The following is a 26,035-nucleotide window of genomic DNA, read 5'->3' on the forward strand; positions in this document are numbered from 1 at the left end:
TGACACTGAAAATGAATCTATCTTCTTGAACTAAACAGAAATAATCAGACTCTCACATGGCCAGTATCAGATCAGTCTTCCTGGTCCTGCAAGTTACATATGAAGTCTTCATTGTCTGAAAGCTAAAACATTCAAACATTAGAATCAAATCAAACAGATTAAAGGAAGGATGACAGGGAAAGCAGACTAAAAGGAGACGACCACAGCCCAGGAGTCCCAGCAGTAGTGAACAGAGCAAGACTTGCTGTGCTGCCATAGCAGCTTGCAAAGGTTAGCTTCAGCAACCACTGAGAGTTCACTTCTGCTCAGGTCAGGGCTTTAGTAACATTCCTGATACCTACATGGTGCAGCCTGGGCACAGGAAATGTTAATTGTACAGCAGTACAAAAACCAAGGGCTTGCTAGATTACAAAATGGCATGACACGCGTCAGCAGAATACAAATGCAATTTAAGTATCCCTTTAGTTGTCTGTAAGCCAAGGAAGTAATATTTCAACCTGTTTTTCTAAAACATTTACCCAGGATCATTTAAAAGAATGTACTGAGATGCAATGTGGCTGTAATGGAGCTCACTGTTTAGCCTTCTCATTTCACTGCAAAATGTAATTTATTTCTCCTTGTAACAGTTTTCATTAAATAAAGAAGAAGGACTGATTGCTATGCATTTTTCACAGGGATATCAGGGTGGCATTCATGAGCTGATTTTTATCATCAGTGGACACAGAAAATGTTCATGCAGAAGGAAAAAAAAAAGAAACATTAATGCTAAATTTCAAAAGATATTTTAAAAACACAGAAGTCAAGATTTTCAAAGTGATGGCTCCCACAGCATACATAATGTGTCATAAGAAATATTCCATATTGCTATATTCTATGTTTTATGCAATTTAGCCTAGTTATTATGGTTGTGGGAACCATAAGCAGCCATCCTGACAATTTCATTCTCAACTGCAATGTTGCACTAAGGGAGTTTTGCTACTTAATTTCCCTGTTTGTTTCAAAAATGAGGGAGGAAAAGAAAAGGAGGAAAAGATACAAGGAAATAGCACAAGAAAAAGGAGGAAGAACATTGTAATTTCTTTGTGTTCTAATTATTTAAGTCCGTGGTGAATTTGGTACTTAAAAAGAGCTGAGAGCATGGAGTATTAGGAAAACCAGTGCTTACACTAATCCACTTTCAACACAGCCTGCAGGCAAATCTGTTATCCCTGGAATGCATTACCCTGCTATCACAGGCAGTGACACCAACACCATTAGATCCCCTTTTTGCATCCCCTGTTACGAGTGCAGCCAGCCAAGAAAAGGAATGTGTCTCTGTGTCTCTTTGCCATCTGAAGGACCTTGTATGTCCCACTAACAACCACCAGATCTTCTCTAGCTAGAAGGAAATTCTTCAGTCTACAACAATATAATCCCCCCCCCAGAAAAAAAACAAACAACCAAGGAACAAACGGGTCTGAAGATGGACAAGTCTTGTGCACAGCCAGAGTGGTTCAATGATCCTTGTGGGTCCCTTCTAACTCAGCTTATTCTTTCATTCTGTGAAATTCAATACAAAGGGAAGCAATGCTCCCTCCTTCTTTATCCCCAGGAGAGAGATAAGAGCTCTCTGGCCTAACCCACCTTCCTAAAACATACAAAACCACATTATCTTGTAATTCTTACAACATTTGCTGCTGTGTGTTATTTTTTTCAGGTTGCATGTTTATTACTTCCCCATTCTCATTTCATCTTCTCAAAATAGGTAAAGCATGAGAAACTACACAACAATTAAACCAGCAGGACTAGACCAACCCCTTAAATACTACTACAGCCCTGAATACTAATCATTGTAACTTCTAGCTTTGGAGATCCTTCTCATAAAAAAAGCAAGCGAATCCCCAAAACCCACCTCCACCCACACACTTCTTGTTTAAGAGCATTGTATTTACATATTTAATTTTATCTCCTAACCCTGAGTTTCCCATCCATTTAAAGACAGAGCAATTATTAAAAAGCAAAAAATTCTTGCCACTGGACAAGTCTTTCTTTGCCTGTTTTCTCCTGCAAAAGTATCCAAATACACTATTACTCCTGAAAATCAAATTTCAAAGCCACAAGAGGATAAATAAAACTCCAATTTTCTTTTAGAAGTGTACTTGAAGAACAAGGAATAGAGAGGAAGTTTACTGCTTTTTCATTATTTTTTTCCTTAATATGGCTTTTTTCGATCCTTATCTGAACCATTACCACCTTAAAGTCAGACAAATTTTAGCCAGCTTCCAGTCTGATGAGATATAGAAGAATAAAAAAATCTGAGACTGTTTACATTTGTATGTGACTGTAGCCAAAGACAGGTGCAAAGGCTGCCAACAGTAATTGCTCACATATTACCTTACACGTAATGGTTTTTTTTTAATTCAACCAAAGGTTAGAATTTGAAAGACTAATGGTCTTCTAAATGGTATTATCTGACAGAACTGCCAAAATTTCAACTGCTAGGTTCAACAAAGGGTCTAGTTTCTTGGAAATATTCATTCTGGGAAACATTAGGACCTCACTAAATCAAAATACCAAGGCACTGACAGAATTGAAAAATACTGAGATAAACAAGCAGCCTCCAGCATTCATACTGGTGGCTTGACAACTCAGAATGGAACAATAGGGCAGGACTTGAGTGCCAGCTGAATGAAACCTGCTCCAGTCATCCTACTCTTCCAAAACCACCATCTCCCTGAAACATACTTCTTTGACTAATAAAAGTTCTACTTCTAGAAAAGTAAAAGTGTCCCAAAGTATTTCTACCTAACAAAAAAATTTACAGAATCAAGCTTCATTCACTACAAGAGGCTTGTCACCAATTCTAAAAAAAAATCAAAGGAAGAATAGCTATAGCAGAAGAAAGTCAATGATGGATCTTTTCAACAATGGCTTTTGAACCAACAGTGAAAGAGAAACCCAACGCTTGTAAGTATTCTGTCTGCTGTGTGCAAATCTGCTCTACACTCCTTCAAGCTGTTGAGAGCAGAAGGTCACAGTGAAAATTCCCATGCGTTATCAGGACTGGCCTGACTCTTGGCTATCTCGTCTACCCAAAAATCTTTCATCTCTCAGGCTCTAGCCACAATCAAAGCATGACAAGAATATTGCTTTTTTGAAGGCTCTGGCACACAGATATTTTCATACAGCCTAAGAAATGAAGTATGTTGACATTCCAGTACATTGCACATGCATATACAGGACACATTAGTTTGCTATTCGTACGGCTGCCTAAAAACACTCATGATATGGAAAACTAAGAGTAATGACAAGGATACTGGGAAGTACTAAAAACACAAACCAGGAAATTAAACACAAAGTAAAACAGGTATTTGAAAGGTATTCTTAATCCTGTAACTTTCTGAAAAATCAATGAACTATCTTTAGGTTTATCAATATCATAACAAAGGTATCGATATCCTAATAACTGTATGTGGCAATACTTTCCCACTAACTGTTAGGAAGAATATCACTTACCTTCTTGAAACAACAAAACCCTGATGATACAAAGGCATGTCTCCCATGCCTTTGTATCATCAGGGTTTTATTGTTTGGCTGCATGAATGTGGATCTCTGCCTCTATTTCTCAATTTGCCTCCCACCTATGCATGTTCAGTGTAAAGGATCCTTTTTTCAGTGTGTGGGACTAAGAAGAGAAGAGCTGAATCTTGCTGTAAAGTCTAAGCACAACTGCAAAATATAACCCTTGTGGATATTTCATAAGGGAGGCTAGAATAAGTATTTTAAAACTATTTGTAACACTTGTTTTCCTCCTCAAGAGGCTTTTCCACATAAAAAACTTTTGAAGCATGAAGTCAAAGAGCAGGGATAATTAAGACAGTCAGTTCCCCTGGTTTTGGCGAGTACCACCAGTAGCACTGCAACAACTAATAGGCTAATCCCTGGAAAATGACAATGCACTTGGCTGTCCAAGCATCGTTCATAGAGCACTGCAAAATTACTTGCATGGCATTGGTAAAAAGAAGCTGTTAGAAGACCTCCTCTTGAGGATATTCTTTCCTTCCACTCATTATCAACATGCCTCACTATTATCCTCTGAGCTGTAAACATATATCCCAAGTGTTTAACTTCTGGATAGTCCCTTTTTTAGGGATTGCCAAGGGTTCAAATGCAATAGGAGAAACTTGCTTCAATTTCAGTGGAAGTAATTTCCTCGGTATGCGAACATTTAGTATCTTGCAACAATTGATTCAAATATCAGACTGCACCGACTCCTTGCCACAGCAGAATTAACAGCATTCCAGCTGAAGCTGTGATTGGCAAAGCTACTGATGCACCCTTCCCACTCCACAGTGCTGTGTGGCTGCGGGTTGTAATTCCACCCATGTATTACACACATTGTTTCAGGGGCCTTGAGATCAGCTTACCTCCTTCTATTCTGAAAATGCTCTGCCTTCTTCTACTGAAATCAAAGCTCTTCTCATTTCAATACAAACACTGAAGATTTTGCATGAGTGACCTGATAAAACTAACCAAAATAAGACAAAGCATTTAAGCCACTTTTTTGAATTCTCTCAAAGTATAAATGTCTGCATAATTTTCCTTTACATCTACTTCTTCAGCTTTTATAATCCCTTATGAAAAAGGCTTGATGACTCCATATGGCAAATAGTTGTATCAGTCCAAGCACGTGAACCAGTACAAGAACAAATTTCATATACTTAGTTGGAATCTCTGACAATTCACAATAGGGAGGGAAAAAAAATTACATAGTAATACAGACCTTGAGGTCTGAAGGGATAATTTAAGTACATTAAATTTATTTCTGTTTCAAGAGACACAACATAAAACTTCTTTCAATGGCCTTTAGTTCTTCTGCCAAGCACTTCTCTGAGCATGTTCCAAACATAAAATTACCTCCCAGGAGAATATCTCAGGTTGGAGCTTTCTTTCATTGTTGCTGGTTTTGCTCCTATATTATAGATTATAGCTTCCAGATGTGAACTGGGAATGGTAAAAAAAACTTACAACCACCACATTTTTGTTTTCTTGGTCCTTTAGAAGATTCTATAGGAACTGAAGGCAGTTAATTTGTTTTTCATCTATACACTGTCTCTTGGGGAAGCCTGATCACAAAGATGTACCATAAAACTTACAGATCTCTTTCTCTCCCAAAATGTGGACACTTTTAACTGTACCAGCTTTGTGAAATCACTGAATGTTTACAACAGAACCTGATGGGGCCCTTCTTTTTAAATGAAAAATGGTATTTCAACACTGATTTTATTTTTTTTTTCGGTAAACACCAATATTACATGTGTGCAACTAGTGCATACGCATATTTTTTTAAGAAACAGAAATTCTATTAGTTTACTTGGTTAAATTTAACCTAATCATTTTTATGGTTTCCTTCTCTCTTCACTGTATTTTACTACTTGTGACCACAAAGAATGCAAAAATTTAATTGCAGGAAAGTACAGCTAAGCTTACTTGTGTAAACATACTAGTGTATCCATAAAAGAAACCGGAGTATGAGTAAAACAAGGTAAAACAATCTTATTTTTTCTTAGACTACAGTTGCATCTATTTTCACATGGTTTTGTGGAAGCTAAAAGTCAGCTGAGTATCAACCTACTGGGGCAAATGGGTAGTGACATCCTCTGAGCACTGACAAACACATGTAATTCAACACTTAAACATTCACAGCTGTTTTAACAGATCAGACCAAATTTTTTTTTTGCAGCGTGAAGTCTCAAGGAAACACTTGTGCTGACTGCTAGTGACACACATGGAAGAGTGTTTATGCTTCTGACACACTGTATGTATAAATTTACTGAATGCAGGTTTACTTTCAACTGTTCAGACAATGAATATATGTTCTTGTCAGACAATCAGATATCCAACACAATAGTCTGCAGCTCAATCGATACTTTACCATAGTAGGAAAAAATTGTCTTTCAGCTCTTCTGGCTAATGTAAAAGATTTTCTCAGGAATTCTTCCCTCTCAAAGAGCAAAGTAATGGTAAATACATTAATGTTTTACTGCTGCCATAGGCTTATTTTATTTAAAAAATCTTTGAAATTCATGCTTCTAGTCAATTTGTTTTTTCAAAATTCAAAATGCATTACATATTTTCCACAACATAAGGAACTACTAAAGATGTGAACAAAGAAATCTTTATAACCAGAAGCTGCTCTTGTGCAGAGAGGGAACACATAACAGGTATAGGGATGCTCCCTGGTTCATAAAGGTATGAGAAATGGGTAATCACATGATATCAAAAGTATCAGAAAATTCAAAGGGACTCAGGAACAGATAAACTGGGCATTACTGACAATAAGAAAGAGAAAGACTGGCTGGAGCTAGCTGCAGCTAGAAGAAACCAAAAAGTTTCCAGTAGTGAAAGAAAATTTGGAGATCAGAGAAGCACAGTGCTCCAGGGGAACTGGAAAAGAAAAAGGACAACTGATGTTTTAAATTAAACCCTTCTTTTATGCTGAGCACAAAATTGGAAAAAAAAAAATCAACACACTTGGCCCAGCCATTCATCCACGGCTGGTACCTCCTTGGATAGGCAGGCAAACAGGATGCAAATTCTGGCACAAAGGACAGTACCTCTTGTTCAGGTACTTCTCAAAATGAACCTAGAGCAGTGCTGAGAAAGACTGTAAAAAAGCCTGAAACTAACAGTGTGGAGCAGTTATAGAAAACCAGTTATAGCAGTTACAGAAAAACTTTAGTAAGGAGAAAGCAAAATTAAATTTCTATCTAAAATTAACTGATTTAAGCAAAAGATATGTGTGCACATAAAACTGGTTGTTTCATTCACAAACTTCAGTGATGTCCAGGGAACACCCAAGAGTGAAACTGTGATGCCATAGTGGAAGCCAGTGGAAGGCTGAAAAGCAAAAGCCAGGACCTCTCACATACACAGGGCCCAGCAAACCAGACAACACCTGGTTTTATGTCACTTCTGTATTCCAGCCTCCTGAAAAACCCAGTCAAGTGAAAAAATAATAGCTTCTAATACAAAGTAATAGTCTCAAAATAAAAGTTACAAAGTCCACACACAGATGCAGAAGGCAATTAAATTCTTATACATGCCTACACAATCATTACAATATACATTTTCATGATATTCTGAAAAGGCTGTTGTAAAAAATATTTACAATCCAAAAATAAAACAGATAAATAAAGACTCCAATTTCAATACTGATTATTTTAGAATCACAGCTGTACCAGAAGAGCTAGTTGTTTATAAAGATTGAAGGGAACTTATCACAGAGGATTATTGCTTAATAAAAGGGGATGACCTATTATACATTCTACACAAAATTTAAAAAAGGCACTAGAGGGGGATTCACATGCCTAGAAAAAAACAGGTCATATCTACTTCGTAATATTTTCAAAAACTTCCCCCTCAAAATGTTTTGCCTGTTGAACTTTCACCTGCAAAATAAAAAGCTGCCTACAGAGGTGACAGATGTTTGCAATACTTAAATCCGGTGGTTTTGGATGTGTTCTAATTACTTTCACTTATCATCAGGTTCAAACAATGGTGGGTATTGTTTTTTCTGGGTATTTTTATTTTAAATCTATCGTGGCTAGAACTAACCCTAAATATATGCTAAATATTAACACATGTTTCTAGACTTGAAATATGAAACCAATCAGTTGAAAGAAATCTCTTAATTTTTTCAAACTCTGTCTCTTAAATTTTCACATGGTTGAGACTTTATTTTTCAAATTATCTTTATTTATACCTGTTTAAAATTATCACCTGCTGAAAGAGAAACATGCTATCACATTATTTGTCTGGAAAAGAGCCAGTAAGTAAAGTCTGTAATAGCCAACAGTGACAGCAGAGAGTAACTGCAGCTAAAGGAAAGTGAGGGTCTTCAAATTTGCTAAAGATTCCACAGCTGCACACAAATAACTGTGACTGAGCTAACTTATGAAGATGTCATGACTTGATTGCGTATGCCAATATGAGCCCAACAGAGGAAAAGTGAATATTCCTACTGTGTCTCTTTATAATAAAAGGCTCTAAAATGCCACCATCTCTAATTAATGGGGGGGCAAAAAGATCCAAGGGAAAGTAAGTACAAAAGGTGAGTACTTCGTTCCAGGTGAGGACACTGAGGAATACAGAGGCTAAGTAAATAATGAAGTTGGTCAAAATAAGAGCTAGATGGGTAACCAGCACCCCCTTTCCCAGATACATGGCCATCATTCTCCAGCACTTTGCATTCTCCACTGCTCCCTTTGTAACAGACACTTCTGTGGCAGGCAGTGAATGCTTGTGCATGAAAATGAGTCACCAACAAAACTGAAGAATATTTTAAAAAATTATTTTGCCTATATACATAAAGATGCAGGGCACGTAATAAGAAACCTTGAGCATCAGCATTTTTAACAAGAGTCATAACAAGCAGGAAAAACTTTCTATGCTTCTTTCATATTGACCTCCTGAAGAATATTAGAATTAGAATGCAGCCTCTAGAGGAAATTGTTTCAGGAACTACTACTACAAGACAGTAGGTAGGAAAGTGAAAGAGCAATAAAAGACAAATGCTTTTATTTATGCAAAACTCTGTCTATAGGATCCATTTTGTTATAAGTCTAACTAGACTGAGACAGCACTTACATTTATAATGATGGCTCAGACTCACTACCTCCTTAAGAGAAATGAATTAAGAAATAAGCAGCATGCAAGCCTGCATCATAAAACTGGCAATAAAGATGGGGAAAACCAGGTAACCACATCAGCATCTGAACAGCAAACTGATGGCATTTTAGTTATTTACAACAAATGCAGTATTGAAAGTGGACTGCTATTTTTCACGTTTCTTTTACTAGCCTGATTAGCAGTGGCTACATGCCTGAAGCCATCTCTTCACAGCTCCTCACAAGGAGGAGAAATTCAATTCTCTGGGGTACCTTGAGGCTTGAGGACCTCAGCCACAGCCCCACTGTGTTATGGGGTATCAGTGGGGACGTTATGGGGTATCAATGCAAGCTGAAAGAGCAATCAGGAAGGGCAAGCAGTTCCATTTCCCTCCACGCCTGCTTTCCTTACCCAACTTAGAGTTCACTCCAAGTGCTTTCCAAAGCCTTGCTGGGAAGACTCATTTATAACCTGGGTTTTATCTTCACTGCCTACCACATATACAGCTGCCAGCTTACTGTACAGACATATTTTGGGTCACCACACTTAAAGGTTGGACAGCTTAGTTTCCATTGAGCACTGCAAATGGTGACAAAAGTGTATCTTTTGTTTAAAAGCAGTTCCTTTTGTATTGTTTTCTTCCTTTATTCACTTCCCAAATTCATCTTTTTTACAAAGTTTCACAGTGATGAGAAATGGACAGCTGCTATTCTCCTTCCAGAGGGACATTCATGCTGTCTAAAGCTGAACATGAAGAAGGGAAATTCAGTGCTGGATTGCGGGACTAAGTTCGGAAGAAAACAAAGTAAAAAAAAAACAAACCCAGAAAACCCCAACCAAACAACAACAACAAAAAAAAAAACCAAACAAACAAAAAAAACCCCAAAAAACCAAAACAAAACAAAAAACCCAAAAATAACCCCAACATATCCAAACCTCCAAACCCTTGAACAAAGGGAATTTTCATTGTTCTCACATCTTTCTCCAACTTACTCTCTCATGACAGATCACTCTCCTCTTGGAAAAGCTTCATGCTTCTCACTCACAACCCCCCCATTTATCTGCTTTTACTATTGGAAAATGTATTTTGGAGAAAGCTGCTGGGTTTTCTGACGACATTAGCATCCTATAGAACTTGTCAACTTACATTATCTGTAGCACTTGAATTTGTAGCATTTCCCACTATTACAAAGGCCTCTTTTAAAGACATAAAGATTATTAAAAGCCTTCACTGAAAAAGAATAACCTTAAATTATCCAAATAACCTCAGAAAGGCATTTGGAAGTACTGAAAATCTGTCCCTTCCTGAAATAAAACCCAACAAAACCCCACCAAACATGTCATAGTATTTCACTGACACTACCACAAAATACTTCAAAAGGCAGCAGCCCTGTTTTTCCACTTGGAACTCAGTGAACACATCCTCTCTTGGCAGACTAGTGAGCCAGTTTATAAAAGGGTCTCCTTCTTGAAATAAACAGGCATTTTATGACCACCACACCCATCACCTATAGCCAGCCCATGCAGGGCTGAGAAGAACAGCTCTCCAGTGGCCCATGACCGCTCCCAGCCCATTTCCACATGCACACACTTCACAGCCAGCCATCAGCAGCAGCCCAGTGTCATCCCGCTCATCTTAAGCTTGAGAATTTACTTGTTGTTTTTTCCCATTTCTTGCTTTTACAGAAATGCCAGCAAAAAAATAAGTTTTCAACAATAAAGTTCTGTTTCACTGACACTAGTGAGCACAGGAGTGGGGGTGGTCAAGACTGCATGTTGCATCTGCAGTCATTCTACTGGGCTAAAGAACAAACTTTAAACACAATTAACATTACTTTTATAGCAACTTCCCATACCATAACATATATCAGGAGCTCACCCGTTTCAATGTCTGAATTTAGCAGAAAGATGAAAACAAGTGTTATGCCTCTCTGTTTTCCAAATGCAATCCTGTTGTTCCCTACCCACTGCACTGGAAGGGCAGTTGAGCAGCAGACTGATAATGCAGTCATTTGGGGAAAATTCCAACTTAGTTTCCTTAGTAATACAAATGCTAGGTTTGAACTTTTGAGCCCACAAAATATGTAGATGCACATTTTGGAAGAATCTTCTGCCATACCAGCTTCCTGCTACAGAAACAGGATCCTGCTGCATGTTTGACTGAGTTGCAGCAATAGGGTTATATGGGCTAATATTTTCATGCATTTATTTACAAGGATTAAGATTAGAGAATCAAGTCAATAAAAATAAGAGTCAGTCAAATTAAACCTAGGCTATGTGAAAAAAAGAAGTTCCTCTCACTGCATTCCAAGTCTATGGTACTACAGACATTTGCACTCATGCTTTTAAAAATCACAAATCATCTCCTTGGCAAACAATTTAATTCAAGAATTAAATTACCACCAAGGACATTGAGAAAAGCATAGGCACCATTATTTGTGGAATAAACAGCTTATTAACATGACATCCCTCTAAAAAACAGAGTGACTCCACACAACAGAATTTTGTGTTTGAAAGGTAAGAGATTTCTTCAATTCATGCTACTTGAGAGATAACTGAGTTGACTGTCCACCAGTCTGGAAATTAACCCACAAAAAGAAAAAAAACCAACAGTTTCATAACTACAATACATCATCTGTTCACACTGCTGCCATCATTTCTTTATGAGGTTTCATTTCAGAATGTTACTTGCATAATAAACTGACAGAGTACAGTGAACAATTAGTGAACTAGGCACTAATGGCAATCAGATTACTGAAAAACAAATAACTGAATTAAATCCATAATTGGCAGCTGAATACAGGCAATTCTCCTGCTATATCTCAGCAAGAATAAAAGAAAGAAAATATAGGAGAAAATAAATTTCAGCTTTCAGATGATGGCAGCAAACTATGTTCCTTCAAACACAAGAGTGAGACATTTCAGCCAACAGTTCATTTACTTGTATCTTTAGGAGGAGCTACTATATATGCATTTCACAAAAATATATATGGATCATGTATTTAGTATAGGTCCTCAAATGTGGTCAGCTAGTTGCCTCAGTTGGTAACAATCTCTACAATCAATCAGTTTCCTCCAGATCCATGACCAGGATCTGTCACCATGACATCATGATAATCAGAGGTACAAGAAGAAAACATAGCCTTCAGCTTTTGGTGCACTTTCCAAGCTTATTCAACAATTGTATAGACATGAAATACAAAATAATTCTCCATACATAAGAACTCTGGTAATTTTCTCCTCCTTTCATTGTACAACCCAGTAACACAGCAAACTGCATCCAACATACTGTTTTAGGTGCTACGGTGCTCACAACATAGACAGAAGTCAATTTGAAAGCTCAGAGAGCCAACACACAAGTCTTTGACAACAAAAACACTGTTAAAGGCATTCACTCTGGGTCATTCCCATTATGCTTTATTTTCTAGGCAACAGAGAAAAAATGATTGAAAATACTGCTAATCCCAGAAAACCAAAAAAGTCTAAATAAATAGATAGAGAGTACAGGACACAACATTTTCCAGGAGCATGAAACACACACACAATTCTATGGAGCTTACTGAATCTGGATGAAGACCCCAAAGGGACCCAGATATACCAACAGGAGCTCCATACATGAAGTTCAAAAGCACAGGGTCTTCTGGCTTTCACCATAAAAATTTTGTTTCACAAATGCAATCAGACCTGGTGGCACTCTCTCCTCAAGAGATACCAGAACAAAATCCAAGAGCTTTGGGAACTGGTAAATCCCGAATAATAATAGTATGTTTTATATAACATGATTATTATAAACTAAATGTCCAAAAATCTACCAAGAAAGGCTGTTTTAAAAATTGCAGTACTATATGACTATAAAATCAAAGGTTTCAAGTCTTTCAAACAGGGCCAAATACCTGACATAGAAGAAGGCAAGCAAAAAAAAAGCTGGAAAATGTGAACAAATGATGAAAACCCAAGAAAAGCCAGAAGGGTCAGTTTAACAAAGTAAAGTTTGCATAAGGGGCACAACTTAGAAAAAAAGCAAAGGCTCGGTATGAAGAATGGCCAGAGAGTATATGGAGCAGAATAGAGACAACTGATGAAAGTGTCAAAACTGCCAAAAAAAGAGGCAGACATCCATGCCAGTGAATGACTGCTTGAAATTCAGTGTCAAGAAGCAGAACAAGAAAAGAGTTTATATTGGGACTGTGAATTTCTCCAATATTCCTCTTCCTGCACTTCCAGCAAGCTTCAAATCAGGCTATGGACTAATTTTTAGGAAAATCCCTTGTTTATGTTACACCTAGGGACCTAGTAAGTCCCCTAACTTCAGTATGCTTTACTTCACACACTCATCTTTGACAAAAGAATGTAACATTAGCTACCTTCCATATTTTCTATTTTCTCTGCTGAGGTGGCAAACCTACTTGAAATTATCTCCATTTTTTGATTTTATAGTACAATAGTATGTCAAGTTACTGGTCCCAAAATAAACCATCTTAGGTCAGGAACAGAGCCCCTGAATTCCTTTTATTAAAATCATCTGTCTGGCAGTGAATAGACATTGAAATTGCTTGTACATGCAGCTGATGTTCCAAGGACCACTGGTATGTTACATCATATGCCAGCCTCATTCCAATACTGAGTATGTGTAAAAAATGACAGATTCCAGGAGAATATTCAACTATGCACCAGAAATATGAGGGTCACTTATGCTCCCCTTTTGTTACGATCTCAGTCAATGCAAACCTAGCAAACATGTTCCTATGCCACAGAACTTTCTCGTAATATACCACTAAATTGCTCAGTCTGCTTTCATTTTATAGGCAAGCCAAAGACTCAGGGCTCACCGGAATTGCTCTCAAAGTCCTGAAATAATTAGAACAGATTTCATTTTTCCACATATTGAAATTGTGCTGTTTAATCAATAAAATAGTTTCGTTAAGAAGCATCGATATTTTACTGTCACATTTTCTGACATGCTCTCCTCCTGATGCAGTTTTATTACAGATGGCTTTGACGTGCCTGACAACATTAATAGACACAAGTGTATGTTATCAAACAAACACAAACAGGTGCCAAAAGAATCTACATTTCGGCACTCGCTGCCTGGACACTGAGCATAACTGTAGCACAGAAAATAGTTAGCAGCAGTTCTTTGAACACACAGCTCTCCAAGAAAAGATTTGTAGAGGAAAAATTGTAATTAGCCTTCGTGAGTACAAATGATGTTCTGTGGTCTACTTCCTGGGGGAAAAAAAAAAAAAATAACAAACCCTGAGGAGTAACAAACGCATCAAAGAAATCCGTGGGCTTTGAGAGAGCTAGGTGCCTGCCGCATCTTCCTCCCGCATTGCGGAAACCAAAGCGACAAAGAGCGAGTGGACAGGGTGGCTGTGGAACCACAGAACATCCCTACAGGGCTACCGGCAGCACAACCACAGGCAGCCAAAATGCTGCACTGATATTTGTGTCTCAATTTGCTCTTTCCTACCAATCCTTCCCCATCAACACAAAGCCCTTTATGGAAAGGTGGGGATTTATCTAGTCACAGGGCACATTACACTACTTCAGCAAATATCTGACTAACTTATGAGGTACTGCCATGCCAGGAGAAGAGGTACCAAGGATAGAAACCAATTTATTTTCAGAGAAGAACTGGCTACATACCACAGAACCAAGGATCCTGCATGTCGCCCAAAGACTCACCCACCAGTTTCTTTCATTGACATTAAGCCAAGCTATGAAGTCCTATTTTAGCCCACACTGCCATGAAGCTGCCCTCAGACCTTGGCAACAATTTTGTTATCTTCCTTTCTCTCCTGCCAGATAGGTGGCAGAGAGGAGCAATTCTGAAACAGCAAAAATCAGAATATGTAGATCATTTACAGCCCCTGTAACCTCAGATTTAGTGAGATTAGATATGATTGCAGAGGAGTAGTCATTTTGTCCTGATTCTCTACACAAAGATAGGTATCACAACACAAGCATAAGGAGTTTTATTTTTTTTAAATCAGAAAACAATTGTACTGAAGAGGCTACACATCTATATATTTTCTCTGCATTATCTGAAATTCCAGTTACTTAATCTCCAGGGAATATGTTCTCAAAGTTCTATTTCCCTTTGCTGTCCTCCTACTTCTGATGCCCCTTGACCTGACTTCACATCACAAGCATACTTCTAGCACTAATCCTCCAGTACGCCCTCACCCCACCACTCCCTTATCTCAGCCACCGATTTTGAGAGGGCTACTTTAAGAAGCAGGTTATTCAAGGACTTCTTTCAAAGGCAGTCATTTTCAACAGTACACAGATTAAACAAAAGTTGCATTATCCCTCAGTAATAATTCATTGTCTTCCATATCTAACGGGATTCTTATGCTTCTTGCCATTGTTCTTGTCACTAGAGTTCACTCCATTTTGCTGCTCTGTTGCAGAACAGAATGCTACACTGTAGTGGAAAAGCATATTGAGACACACAAAGCTAGTAAATACATTATGTTTTTCAACTTCAGCTCATTTTTGATGAATTAAAGCTTCCCCAAAAACCATACCTGGATCAAACATAGTTTCATTAGCATTTCCAGATGCTCACAGTAGCATGCATTATGAAACACAGCACTTTAGGATGCCCTAAGTCACTCATTAGGCTTTCCTTACAGATCAATGGTCAGAATTTCCCTTTTTTTAATACTTTGTAGAAGAAAGCTCTGAATTTTTCCTAAAGGAACAAAACCTGAAAGCATGAAAGTCAGACCTTCTCACTTCGGATTTCATGGTTTATAAAGTACACAAATTATAAAGCTATCAGACATTTCCCGGGCTTACATTAAAATCTGTAGTGAGCCTTTAGAGTGGACCAATTTATTTGATGTGTTTCCCTCAAAGCTTTTATGACACCATAAACATTTCTGACTCCATGACAAATACTTTACAATGTATTAAGCAGCCTCATTTAAACTGTTCTAAATGTTATGCCAACGGCAATGTATTTGGAAACAGAATAGTGACTTGAAAATGGAAAAACTTCAAGGTATCGTTTGTACCACCACAATTTATGATTTACTTTCAGGCACTTCAAATAAAGTTCAATGGCACAAACACCCAAATAGCACAAAGTAGGGATATTCTTCAGAAAAACATCATGCTGTACCTATTTCACATGAGAGCATCAACATCACTGAAGTTTGCTGCCAGCAAAACTTCTCATTGAATCAAATATATAGTTGAACATTCCATATTAATTAATAATAATTAAATTGTATTTCTAAAATGCTTCTAATCACTGCAGTTTATCTTCATTGGCTTCAATCTACTGAGAAGCCTTGCCATTCCTCTTTATACAGGAACAAATTGTGATAACTCTCTTCACAAGAAAAAAGCATTACACCATGAGAAGCTCTGCAGGTCACCAAACCCAAGATGCATGCACTCCCTGTGAAGAAAAGCAGCACATTCTGACTGATATTTAATAATGAAAACTTACAAAATGTTTTCTGTATTGAAAGCACAGGAGGACTTCAACTCATGAGGCAATAAAATACAAATACTGCAACAGGATTCATTACTCACGAAATTATTAGCTGTTCAGGCATGTTTTTGATGACAGAGTTCAAATCCTAAAACATAAAACTGGCTCTGATGATTTTATGAATCCAGTAAAAATTATTGCTGCATGGCTGTAAAAACTGGGATAAACAGAAGCCTGAAAGGAGGTGATTTGTATATATTTGCTTTTTATGTTTTAGCATAGATTGCAAACAGCAGACAAAACTTTGAGGAATCAAAAACCAGGGCATTTAATTGTGGGGGAGGGAGGGTGGGAGTATTTGCTGGGGTTTTTCTTAATTCCTATTTTTTTGTCACACCATCCTGCCAACCATTTAAGTTTTCCTTTGACTTGAAGGCATCCAATTTTGGAAAAAGGCAGTTTTATCAGTTGGAAGTTGTTACCAAGCTTCTAGAATTTTAACACAAGCTCTGTATACAGAGTTCATAAATAAATTATTGTATTGTCCAAGACTAAATTATGAATATGGCAGAAAGCATTAAATTAAAAGAACACTTTTATAGGACTTTGCTTTCTCACAGTACTACTCTTTGTAATCTGTGACTCTTGGCCTTAAAAGATCAAGATCAGACACCTGACCTGATCCCCAAGTGTCCCAGTTTCCCTGTGAAAATTTTCTTTCACTTATAAAAATGCACTTCTCACCTTAGATACTTCAGCATATGCTATGTGAATGTCTGCCCTAAAAACAGCCATACATGGTTACTGCCTCCACACACTGCCAGTAACCAGAAAGTACTCTGAACCCCCTGCTTCACAAAGTCATTGGATATCCAAATCACAAATTTCAAATTCCCAGCTGTCACTGCCTAACTATGCCTTCTGCATTTCAGCTTAGTCATGATTAACGACATGATCGCTCTCTCGCGCTTCGCATCTTCCCTCAGCACTAACCCAACAACCTACTTACTGCTGCTTTTGACCACACTTACCACAGCTGCAATTAGTTCATGTAAACAGTCATCATGAACCCATTCTTGTAAAAAGCAATTTTGTTTACTTCTTGTTTATGTATTTTTCTCTGTATTTAGTCTGCTTTTTCCTCTCAGTAACAGGGAATATATGTGTAATAGCCAGGGGGAAAAAGGACAAAAAAAGTGACGTATCATTTTCATATAACAGCTCATTACCTATTTAGGACTCTAGACTGATCTAACACAGTTTAAAGATCCCACCATGTGACTAAAAAATTGTACATTTGAATGAAAGGAGACCGCTTCCACAACAACTTTTTCCAAGGAACCGAAGAGTGTACTGGTGGTGGATTACCTGAATGCCTGGAAACTACAACAGTGAAAAAGGAAGAAGTAGTAAATACCAGCAAGATTACTACCAGGTGGAAGAGGGCAGCTGTGGCAGGACATTATGGAAGTGTTTGCTTGGGGGTAGTTTTCCAAAAGGTGACAGAGAGCTCCAGTACTCCTCCCCTGGAATCAATCCAATTCCTAACTTTGGACTATGTCACACATTAAGCCTTAATGCATATTATTTATGTGCTCCCATAAACTAAGATAAGCTGAGGAAATTCAATTTACCCAATCATACAACTTGCCTACTGTAAAACCAATATATGAGAAAACATGAAGCCTAAAACTAGAGTCACTTCAAACATCTAAGCAGCTGTGAAGTCCTCCAACTAAGCAGCCTGGACCTTCAGCGACAAATGAGAATTGGCTAGAATCCATCACAGATGTTATTTACCAAAAATAGAATAGTTTTAATTAAAACTGAAAGTATTGTAGTTTTATGGTGTATCGTCTTTTTAATTTCTCTAATAAGCTGTGTGTCTGTGTGTGTGAGAACAGCAGCATACTCATGCAAGCCATAGTGGCTGTTCCTCTGACTTGGGTTTAAGCCTTCTTCTTAAGAAAAACATATTCTGTCCACAAACAGCAAGCAGTATGTCTACACGAATTTATAGGAAGGTTAAATTTATTAAAAAAAAACCAAACAAACCAGAGAGGAGTCATTATTTGTACTTGTTCTGAAGTTACCTCCTTGTTAGAAGGGCATTAAATTACTATGTAAAAATGAAATACTTTGATAGTTACAAACAAACATGTAAACTTATTTACATCTACATGTTTTTGAAAATCAGCATTTCATGTATCAAGTGGAAAAATTAGAAAACAAAACAAACACCAGCAATTAATTAGGGAAACTTACAATCCAGGGGTGACCCAGTTACAAGCCTGGAGACCAGAATAGGTCTCACTTGATGACTGTCAAAAACTAGATGCATGACCTCACATGGTTTGCATAATTTATCTGCAACTTGAATTAGGGAAAATCTAACTTACCTGGATTGCAGTTTGTCATCAAAATAGAATGTATCCTAGAAATGCATGTTACCACACAGATATTCATACACAGTATTTTAAATCTTCAGAACCGAGTGCTCTCCATTGGAACGCACAGAGTCTTTGCCATGCATTACTTGTTTGATGAATGTTTCAATCTTCTAGAAGAAAAAGGGACCCATTTTCTTGACTTACTACCTGCTAAGAACATTAATACAGAACTTCAAATCTAATAAATGAATAAGCAGGGGACAAATGGATTTTGCAAGTTTATTGCATGGTAGTTACATTACTTCTCAAATGGCCAATCTGTAAAGATATTTTTGAAAAGAGACAACTTAACATGAACAGGATTTCCTTTAAATAATCATGTAGCTTACACACATGTAGCTTTGAAACTTATCAAGGAAATTAGGCTGGGAGCACTCACAGGATCAAGCCGCTCATTCGTGAGTAGTCCCTATAAACAAGGATTTGCCAGTCTGCCAAAATAATTTTCCTACTCTGAAATTAATGCCAACAAAATTTGTAATACCACTCAATGCAAGTTAGAGATCTTGTATGTTATAAGCACAGAGGTGTTATCATCAGCTGGTGCAAGTCTACACTGTTCTTAAGACCAAAGAAACTACATCAATTTTCAGCTGCTGAAAATTTGTCCCGGTGTCTGTCTTTAGCACTGATTAGACCATGGAGCCAATTTTAAAGCTCCCACTGACTGCAGCGAGACCAATGCCTACAGGACACAAGACAGACTGTAAGTAAGCCATCCTAGAATTAGTGCATTTTTCTCCCCCCTATTCATGCCAAGTTTAGTTATTCAAAATCATAACCTGTGAGGAAGTCAAGAACACAGTAGATTTTAAAACTTCGTAGGTTTCTTTTATGTACTCCCTGAAATTCTGTTTAATAACAGTGATTTCTCAGGCCAAGTCTAGTTACTGTAATCATGCAAATAACCCCAGTAAAGCCCACAGAAAAAGCAGCACCATGAGGAAAACATGATTTGGCCCACAGTTTTCCTCCAACAGAATGAAGTTTCAAAGTTACTTTTGCACTGTTTTCTTCCTCTCTGAGAATTATAATTACACCTGTACTAAAAATCTTTTTGCATTTCCTCCATCACCATTATGTAATTTTTCCTTCATGGGTACAATGTGGTGCAACACTCGTCTGAGCAATCCTCACTTGCACCCTTAGCCCAGGGGCAGCCAAAATGACTAGCACATAGCAGAAAGAAATAATTGCTTGGAAAAGGATTTTGCAGGAGGGGTACTCAGCTGTTTCTTAGACCACCATCCTGTAAAACTGCAGACAACAGAGCGAAAATACAGTTGTTTTACAGACAACATCTTTAATTGAGGCAAGTTCCTCTACATGATTCTAAGTGTGTGGATTCTTTCATATAGCTAATAAACACATTTTTAACTACAAGTACACTGAACATAACAGGGCAGTTTTGAAAAGTATCTCCATGGTTCTCGCCAAGTGGTATACACTGTAGTTATCTATAGGTATTTTCCTTTACACTTCACAAGAGATTTACAGCCGCTTGCATTCTGTGAGCATTACATGCAACAATGATTTTTAATATCAGCTGAATTAAGTTTCAACTGCAAGGAATAAAAACTCAAAACTCCCGCTTTAGGAGGCTACCAATAAGCATGTAAATAGAGCTAATCATTCAAACTGGTTATCACAAAAAAAAATTAAATATTTAAGATGTTCCTCAGCGCTACTCCACTGTAAGATACTTCACTATTAAAAAAAATAAATAAAACGGCATATTCTTCAACTTAAGCATGCCCACATAGAATAAGATTTACCAATAGCACAAAATAATCTATCCAGTTTGCTCCATGCAACTTTTTAAAAGAACTTAAAAAAAAAAAGCATCCTAGACACCACAAAACTCTTCAGCTTAAAATGAGCTAATCAATCCCCTCTCTGCACAGCTGCATTTTCTTTCATTAATGTATTAGAAATATTTGAGGGATTTCCGTTTTTACCTTTGCATTTTTCCTTTTCCAGTATCCATAACCAATCATCGCTCTGCTCTTCCATTATGCTTCGTATATTGCAGAGTGAGAAGCATCTTCATTAAATAGTATTAAAAATAGAACACACCCGATCTCCCCACCGGAGCATGCTCTGACAGTGCTGATACCACAGCTCTCAAGGTAACCATGCCCAGCTGGGAGCTGAGAGGCAAAGTCAGTGCGAGATTAGCAATTTGCAAGCCCAATTGTGCACACAAACTTGCCTCGATCCGTGACGAAGACTGCTAAAACAAAATCAGCGTGCAGTTAAATTATGCGATTGAAAAAGTTGCAGATCAGTTTACAGTACGGTTTGGGTTCGGTTGGTTTTTTTACCCCCTCCCCATCACCCTCAGCCTCAATTGCTTTGTACTTGCCTAAAATGTGCATATGCCATTTAGAAGAACGCGCACCGGGCATGCATCTGGCTCAGCATTGCAATGGCAGAGAAGTCAAACAGGTGATGCACAGACACTTGTGTGGCTCTCTAATGCTTTTGTTTCCCCCTCCCGGCACATTTACAGCGATGTCACACGGCGGCGGGATGAGTTTTAAGCAAAACCGCTCACACCTGGAAGCGCAGAGACACACCTAGCACGTAAAAATACACCCGGAATCTGAGCGTGTTCCCCCCGCTGGCCGACGCGGTGAATGAAGGCAAAATAAATAACAGCAATTAAACAAGGCTGCGCAATGGCTGCGCTAGATGGGCACGTTAGATTTACAAGCGATATCGTTCGAGACGCACAGACAAGTAGGAAGAATACACCAAGCAGAGTAACATGAACTGCTTTTTGTGAAAACGGGACACCTAACAATACGGCCGTAACACCTGGACCGTGATCCTCCTCCACTGCATGCAAAAAGAGATGCCGAGGAAGCATCAAGTAAATCTGTTGCCCTCACATCGCCACCCTTAACAACAATGCCAGTCCAAGCAGCCCAGGCTTGCCCTCCAGCAAACGCGCCTTTGAAAGCGGATCCCGCGATGCCGTTCACAAATCAGCGAGTAAAAGTTGAGATTTTCTTAAAGAGTTTGATCCATTTCAGCTAAAATGACGGCTAGGAGGAGGGCGATCTCCCCCCGCAGACCCCCGTCTCCCTGGCGCTCGTCCCCCCTGCCCCAGCCCGGCTCCCGGCCACCTCACCTCCGCGCCCGACCCCGACCCGCCTGCGCTCCCGCCGGCAGCGCCTCTGGCGATGAGCGCCGGGCGCCCGAAACTTTGGGAAGCCGCCGCCCTCCGCGGGGCAGGCGGCCCCGCCACCGCGCCGAGCCCTTCCCGCCCTACCTGGCTGTCAGCACCGCCACGCTGCCGCTCCGCAGTCCCGTGCGAGGCGCCGGCTCCAGCACCGAGAGCATCCTGTCCCGCCGCACTACGAGCGACACCCTTTTTTCCTTTTCTTTTCCCTCCCCCTCTAGTAAATACCACATCTTAGAGCCGGAATCCTGCAGCCGCTATTAATAATTGCCCATCGCACGCAATAAAGGCAAGCCCCGGTTCCATACACAGCTCCTGTTTCCCTCTCTCTCCACTCCACATGCTCCAGCCGCCCTGACCTCAAAAATTAAAAGATCACGGGGAGGGGTGGCGGGGGGGGGGTGGAGGGGGGATGGGGCGAATGACTCCAACGAAATGACAGAAAACACATGCTGGAAGAAAAAAAAAAAATAGACAAGAAAAAAATCGCGACAACAAAGAACATCACGCCACACAAATGTCGACAGATTCTGCTTTGGCTTCCTTGGGTTTTGTTTTTGGGTTTTTTCGTTCCTTTTTTTTTTTTTTTTTTTTTTTTTTTTTACCTTGCCTGCAAACGGGATCTGCCCCCAGCGTCTTGGCGGCTCGGGCTATTTTTGTTTGTTTGGTATTTTTGGTTGGCCGGTTTGTTTATTTTGCTGCAGATACGCTGCTGTTACAGTACAGTGACTGTCTTCCTGAAAGACATGGTCTCTTCCTCCGCCTCCGCCGCGGGAGGAGATCCGCCGCCGCGCCGCGCTGCTGCCCGGGCGCGGTGGCCGCGGCGGCACCGCCCGACCCGCCGGCCGCCTCCTCTCCTGTCCCGGCCCGCTCCGCCGCTCCGCCCGTCCGCTCCCGGCGCCCGCCTGGATCCCCTTCTGGCTCGCTCCTCTCTCCCTGTCCTCCGTCCTTTATCTGCCGCGCTCCCGGGCTGTACTGTCTGTCTGCGAGTCTCTCCCTCTGCCTTTCTCTCTCTCCCCGCCCACGCAGCGTGGTGCGCCCCGGACCGCAGGCAGCGCCGCGCTCCGGCTCCGCCGCTCGCCGGCTCCGCGCTCGCTGCGCTCAGCGCCGCTGCCCCGGCTGCCGCTGCCCCGGCTGCCGCACAGCACCCGCCGGCCCCGGCGCCATTGCGCTGCCCGCCCTCACGCCACCCCACCCAGCCCCGTGCACGGCCCGAGATGCCCGCCCGGGCCGCTGTCTGTGTGGGGGGCGGCTCTGTCTGTCTGTCTGTCTGTCCTGTCCGTCCGTCCGCCCGCGCGGCTGTGGCTTCCCGCACGTCGACCCCTCCAGTCACATTGTTTCCCCCCCTTCCCTCAAGCCCTCCCCCGTCAGCCCATCCTCAGCCAGGAGCAGAGAGACAAAGCACCCGAGCGGGGCTAATAAGGAGAAAGCTCGTTGATCCCCTCCGATTCCTTGTTATTTGCTCCCACCCACTCCCTGTCGCCCCCGACACGAGACCCCCAAGAAAAATAAAGAGGGAAGGAAATGGGCCTTGACTCCCGAGGACATCTTTAAGTGAAAGGTCTGGGGAGGGTGGTTTTAATTATTATTTTTGCTGGTGAGACCTGACAGCCTTCAGGCTGATCAGCCGAGCTGCTGAAAGGAGTAAAAAAAAAAAAAAATAACAAAAAAAAATTACAAAAAAAAAAAAAAAAAAGACTGCAGCAGATTTTGGGTGGTAGCAGATGAGCCACTAAAAATGGGGCACATGATCCCCTTCCCCCTCCCCTGCCCAGCATGTCTCTATCTAGGATCTGGCTTGATGATGTTTCCTTCGGAGCCTTGCTGCACACCGTCAAGGCAGAGGGAAACAGGCAATTCACCAGCACACACGTTTCCGATACATGAAACCGCTGCTATGCTTTTAAAACCCGGGCCTTGTTTTACCCAATTGAATACATCCAGGCATTCATCCTGCACCCAGCCGAGAAAAGGGCATTTACCTCTTTGCTAGGTGGCTATTAATATGCAGTAAAATTATAGCTGTACAACGCCAAATGTAATTGCCATAGATCATTTAGAGCAGATCCAGCAATTCAGCTGCTGGAAATGCATGTCTGTGAATAACCATGCATCTGGTACAATGCCCTCTACTACAATAACCTGAAAGGAGACAGAAGCGTCTGGGTACTAGCTGCAATTAGTAATCCTATGGATGAAAAATAAACAGTCAATAAGTACAAAGCAGCAAGGTCCAATCAAATATAGAGATCATTTCTGTCTACGGTGATACAAATAACCCAACTCCCACAGACAGACAATTCTTATTTAAAATGCGCAGTTAAAAATGCACTCCTTTCATGATGCGCTTTCAGAAAGCCCTAGTTAGAGAAGACAGTTTGCCATGGTTAATGAATGTAGCAGAAGCTGCGTACCAGTAAATATGGACAAATATACAGGAGGCCAGGGAAGTGTTGCAGGAAAATGTTTGCTTTAGTAGGTATTATCCTTGCACCCCTGGAACCCCTCTTTCCCCTTAGAAGCAAACACCTGCTTTTACTGGGGACTGCTGAATGGAATCAGACTGGAAGAATACAGTGAGTGATGAGCCACAACAGGGTGTGCATTAGCCAGCTCTTGGTGCACACTTAAGTGATCAGAGGCATTCAGCCAGGCACACCAAAACCTGTTCTGCTAATGCACCTCCTGATGTGGATTCCTCCTAGGATGGTCGCGTGTGCCTCCATCTACTTTTAATTTCATTCTTTAGCATATTCCCTTTAATGCTGTGCTACAGGTTCCAGTTGAAAGCATGAAGACCAGCAGAGAGGTTTATAAATGGCACTAGTGTGCTACCCCTGGTGACAGGGCAAGGACCAGGTCTTTGCTTTTTGCCATTTGATGTTGCAGCCATCTCAACAATGGACCAAAGTTAATTTTCCTTGGTGGTTATCAAAACTATTCTGAACCTACAGTGAAATGGAGAGGGCCTCACCTGGCTGCTCATCATTACATTACTCCCAAGCAGGGTACCCAGAGAAGGGAGAAAATGCACTCTGCTCCAGGACACAAAAGCAGTACTCACTCACGCCTTCACTGAATGCCTTGCAACTCACCTCCAGAGGGGAAGGGGACGAGAGTAGTGAATGTTTGGGAACCTTGCTGCAGTCACTAAACACCATGCACATGTAAAACAGCCACGTGTCCACAGCTTGTCTCCCAGCGCTGAGATACTGGAGTGTCTTCAGAGTGGGAAGAGCCAAAACTTATACATCAGATCTGTAAGAAGATACAAATTAATCCAAGCTGTAGTCTGGCAGTTCATTCCACCCTCTCCTACAAGGCTGGATGTGCCTAGAGCAAGTTACCAAATGCTAGAAGATGCCAGCTACAGCAACACCAGTGGAAATAATCAGGAGAAAAACCCAGTACCACTCCAGTATAACATAATGTAGTTTTTCAACTTAGAATGTTGAGTAGCATCAAACACAGCATATGAAAATAAGTGAAATTGCCTTCCTTTGTTAAGAAGTCACCTCAGACCTTCTCAGTCAGATAATAATCTGACAGAATATGCAGCCTACATCCCTTTCTTCAGGACTTTGTAGAAAGAAAAATCACAATCATTGCACAAGCATAATATTGAAGAGGTGACAAACCATGGCATTGACTTGCTGCTGCCTGTCCTGATCTGTAAACATGGACAGGGATAATTGTCCATTTAATCTTCATGAAAGTCAGCACTTCCATGAACACAGCAGAAGCTGTGTTTTTAAGCAGAAACAGAGCTAGATCAACTCTTCAGACTTCTGACACCTTTTTCTGCCTGTGACCAAATTTCGAGGGTAATTGGGGAAAAAACAAAAGACACAAGACCTATTTCACCAAGTACTTTCTACAGCAAAACATCTAACCAATTAACCAGCAGCACATGCTTTCCAGGATTCTGGAATTGCCAAGTGCCCTTGTACAATAGAAGCAACATACAGAGGTGAAGCACACATGAATGTGCACACACAAATGCCTCAGTATTTCCAAAGCATGAAAACAGATTATATTACTTGTTCACTTTCTAGCTATGATATTTCAATTTCACTTAGAAATAAAAAAAAAACCTTACTGGGCTATCAAAACCCAGTATCAGACTGGAAGTATGAGATGTCAGAAAAATAAACAGAGCTTCTTGCAGTTCTGCAATCACAGATTCCTGGGAGAGAAGGCATGTGGTGTTACTAAATACCTTAATAAAACCTTGCACAACTGGTTGCACATTTCTGCTGCTTCTGGTCATTTCTTAGTGGAAAAAAACTCTCCAACATA

At 40.2% G+C, this 26,035-nt stretch overlaps 1 protein-coding gene across 19 annotated transcripts in view; it reads right to left on the reverse strand.

The window, feature by feature from the left end:
* The window catches only part of ARPP21 (cAMP regulated phosphoprotein 21), a 142,636-nt gene extending 117,692 nt beyond the window's left edge, over positions 1-24,944 (reverse strand). For 14 of the 19 annotated variants that reach the window (XM_036406289.2, XM_054515294.1, XM_036406305.2 and 11 more), the window contains exon 1: positions 22,342-22,455. The gene's annotated coding sequence lies outside the window, so the exon portion shown is untranslated. Of the gene's footprint in view, positions 1-18,498; positions 18,660-20,507; positions 20,702-21,685; positions 21,708-21,826; positions 22,082-22,341; positions 22,456-24,831 lie in introns of those variants that run through there. The other 5 variants (XM_036406285.2, XM_036406286.2, XM_036406283.2 and 2 more) reach the window with 5 other exon arrangements.
* Positions 24,945-26,035: the final 1,091 nt, after the last annotated feature.

This window comes from Molothrus ater, chromosome 1 (assembly GCF_012460135.2).
Source record: "Molothrus ater isolate BHLD 08-10-18 breed brown headed cowbird chromosome 1, BPBGC_Mater_1.1, whole genome shotgun sequence".
In the NCBI taxonomy this organism is placed as follows: domain Eukaryota; kingdom Metazoa; phylum Chordata; class Aves; order Passeriformes; family Icteridae; genus Molothrus; species Molothrus ater.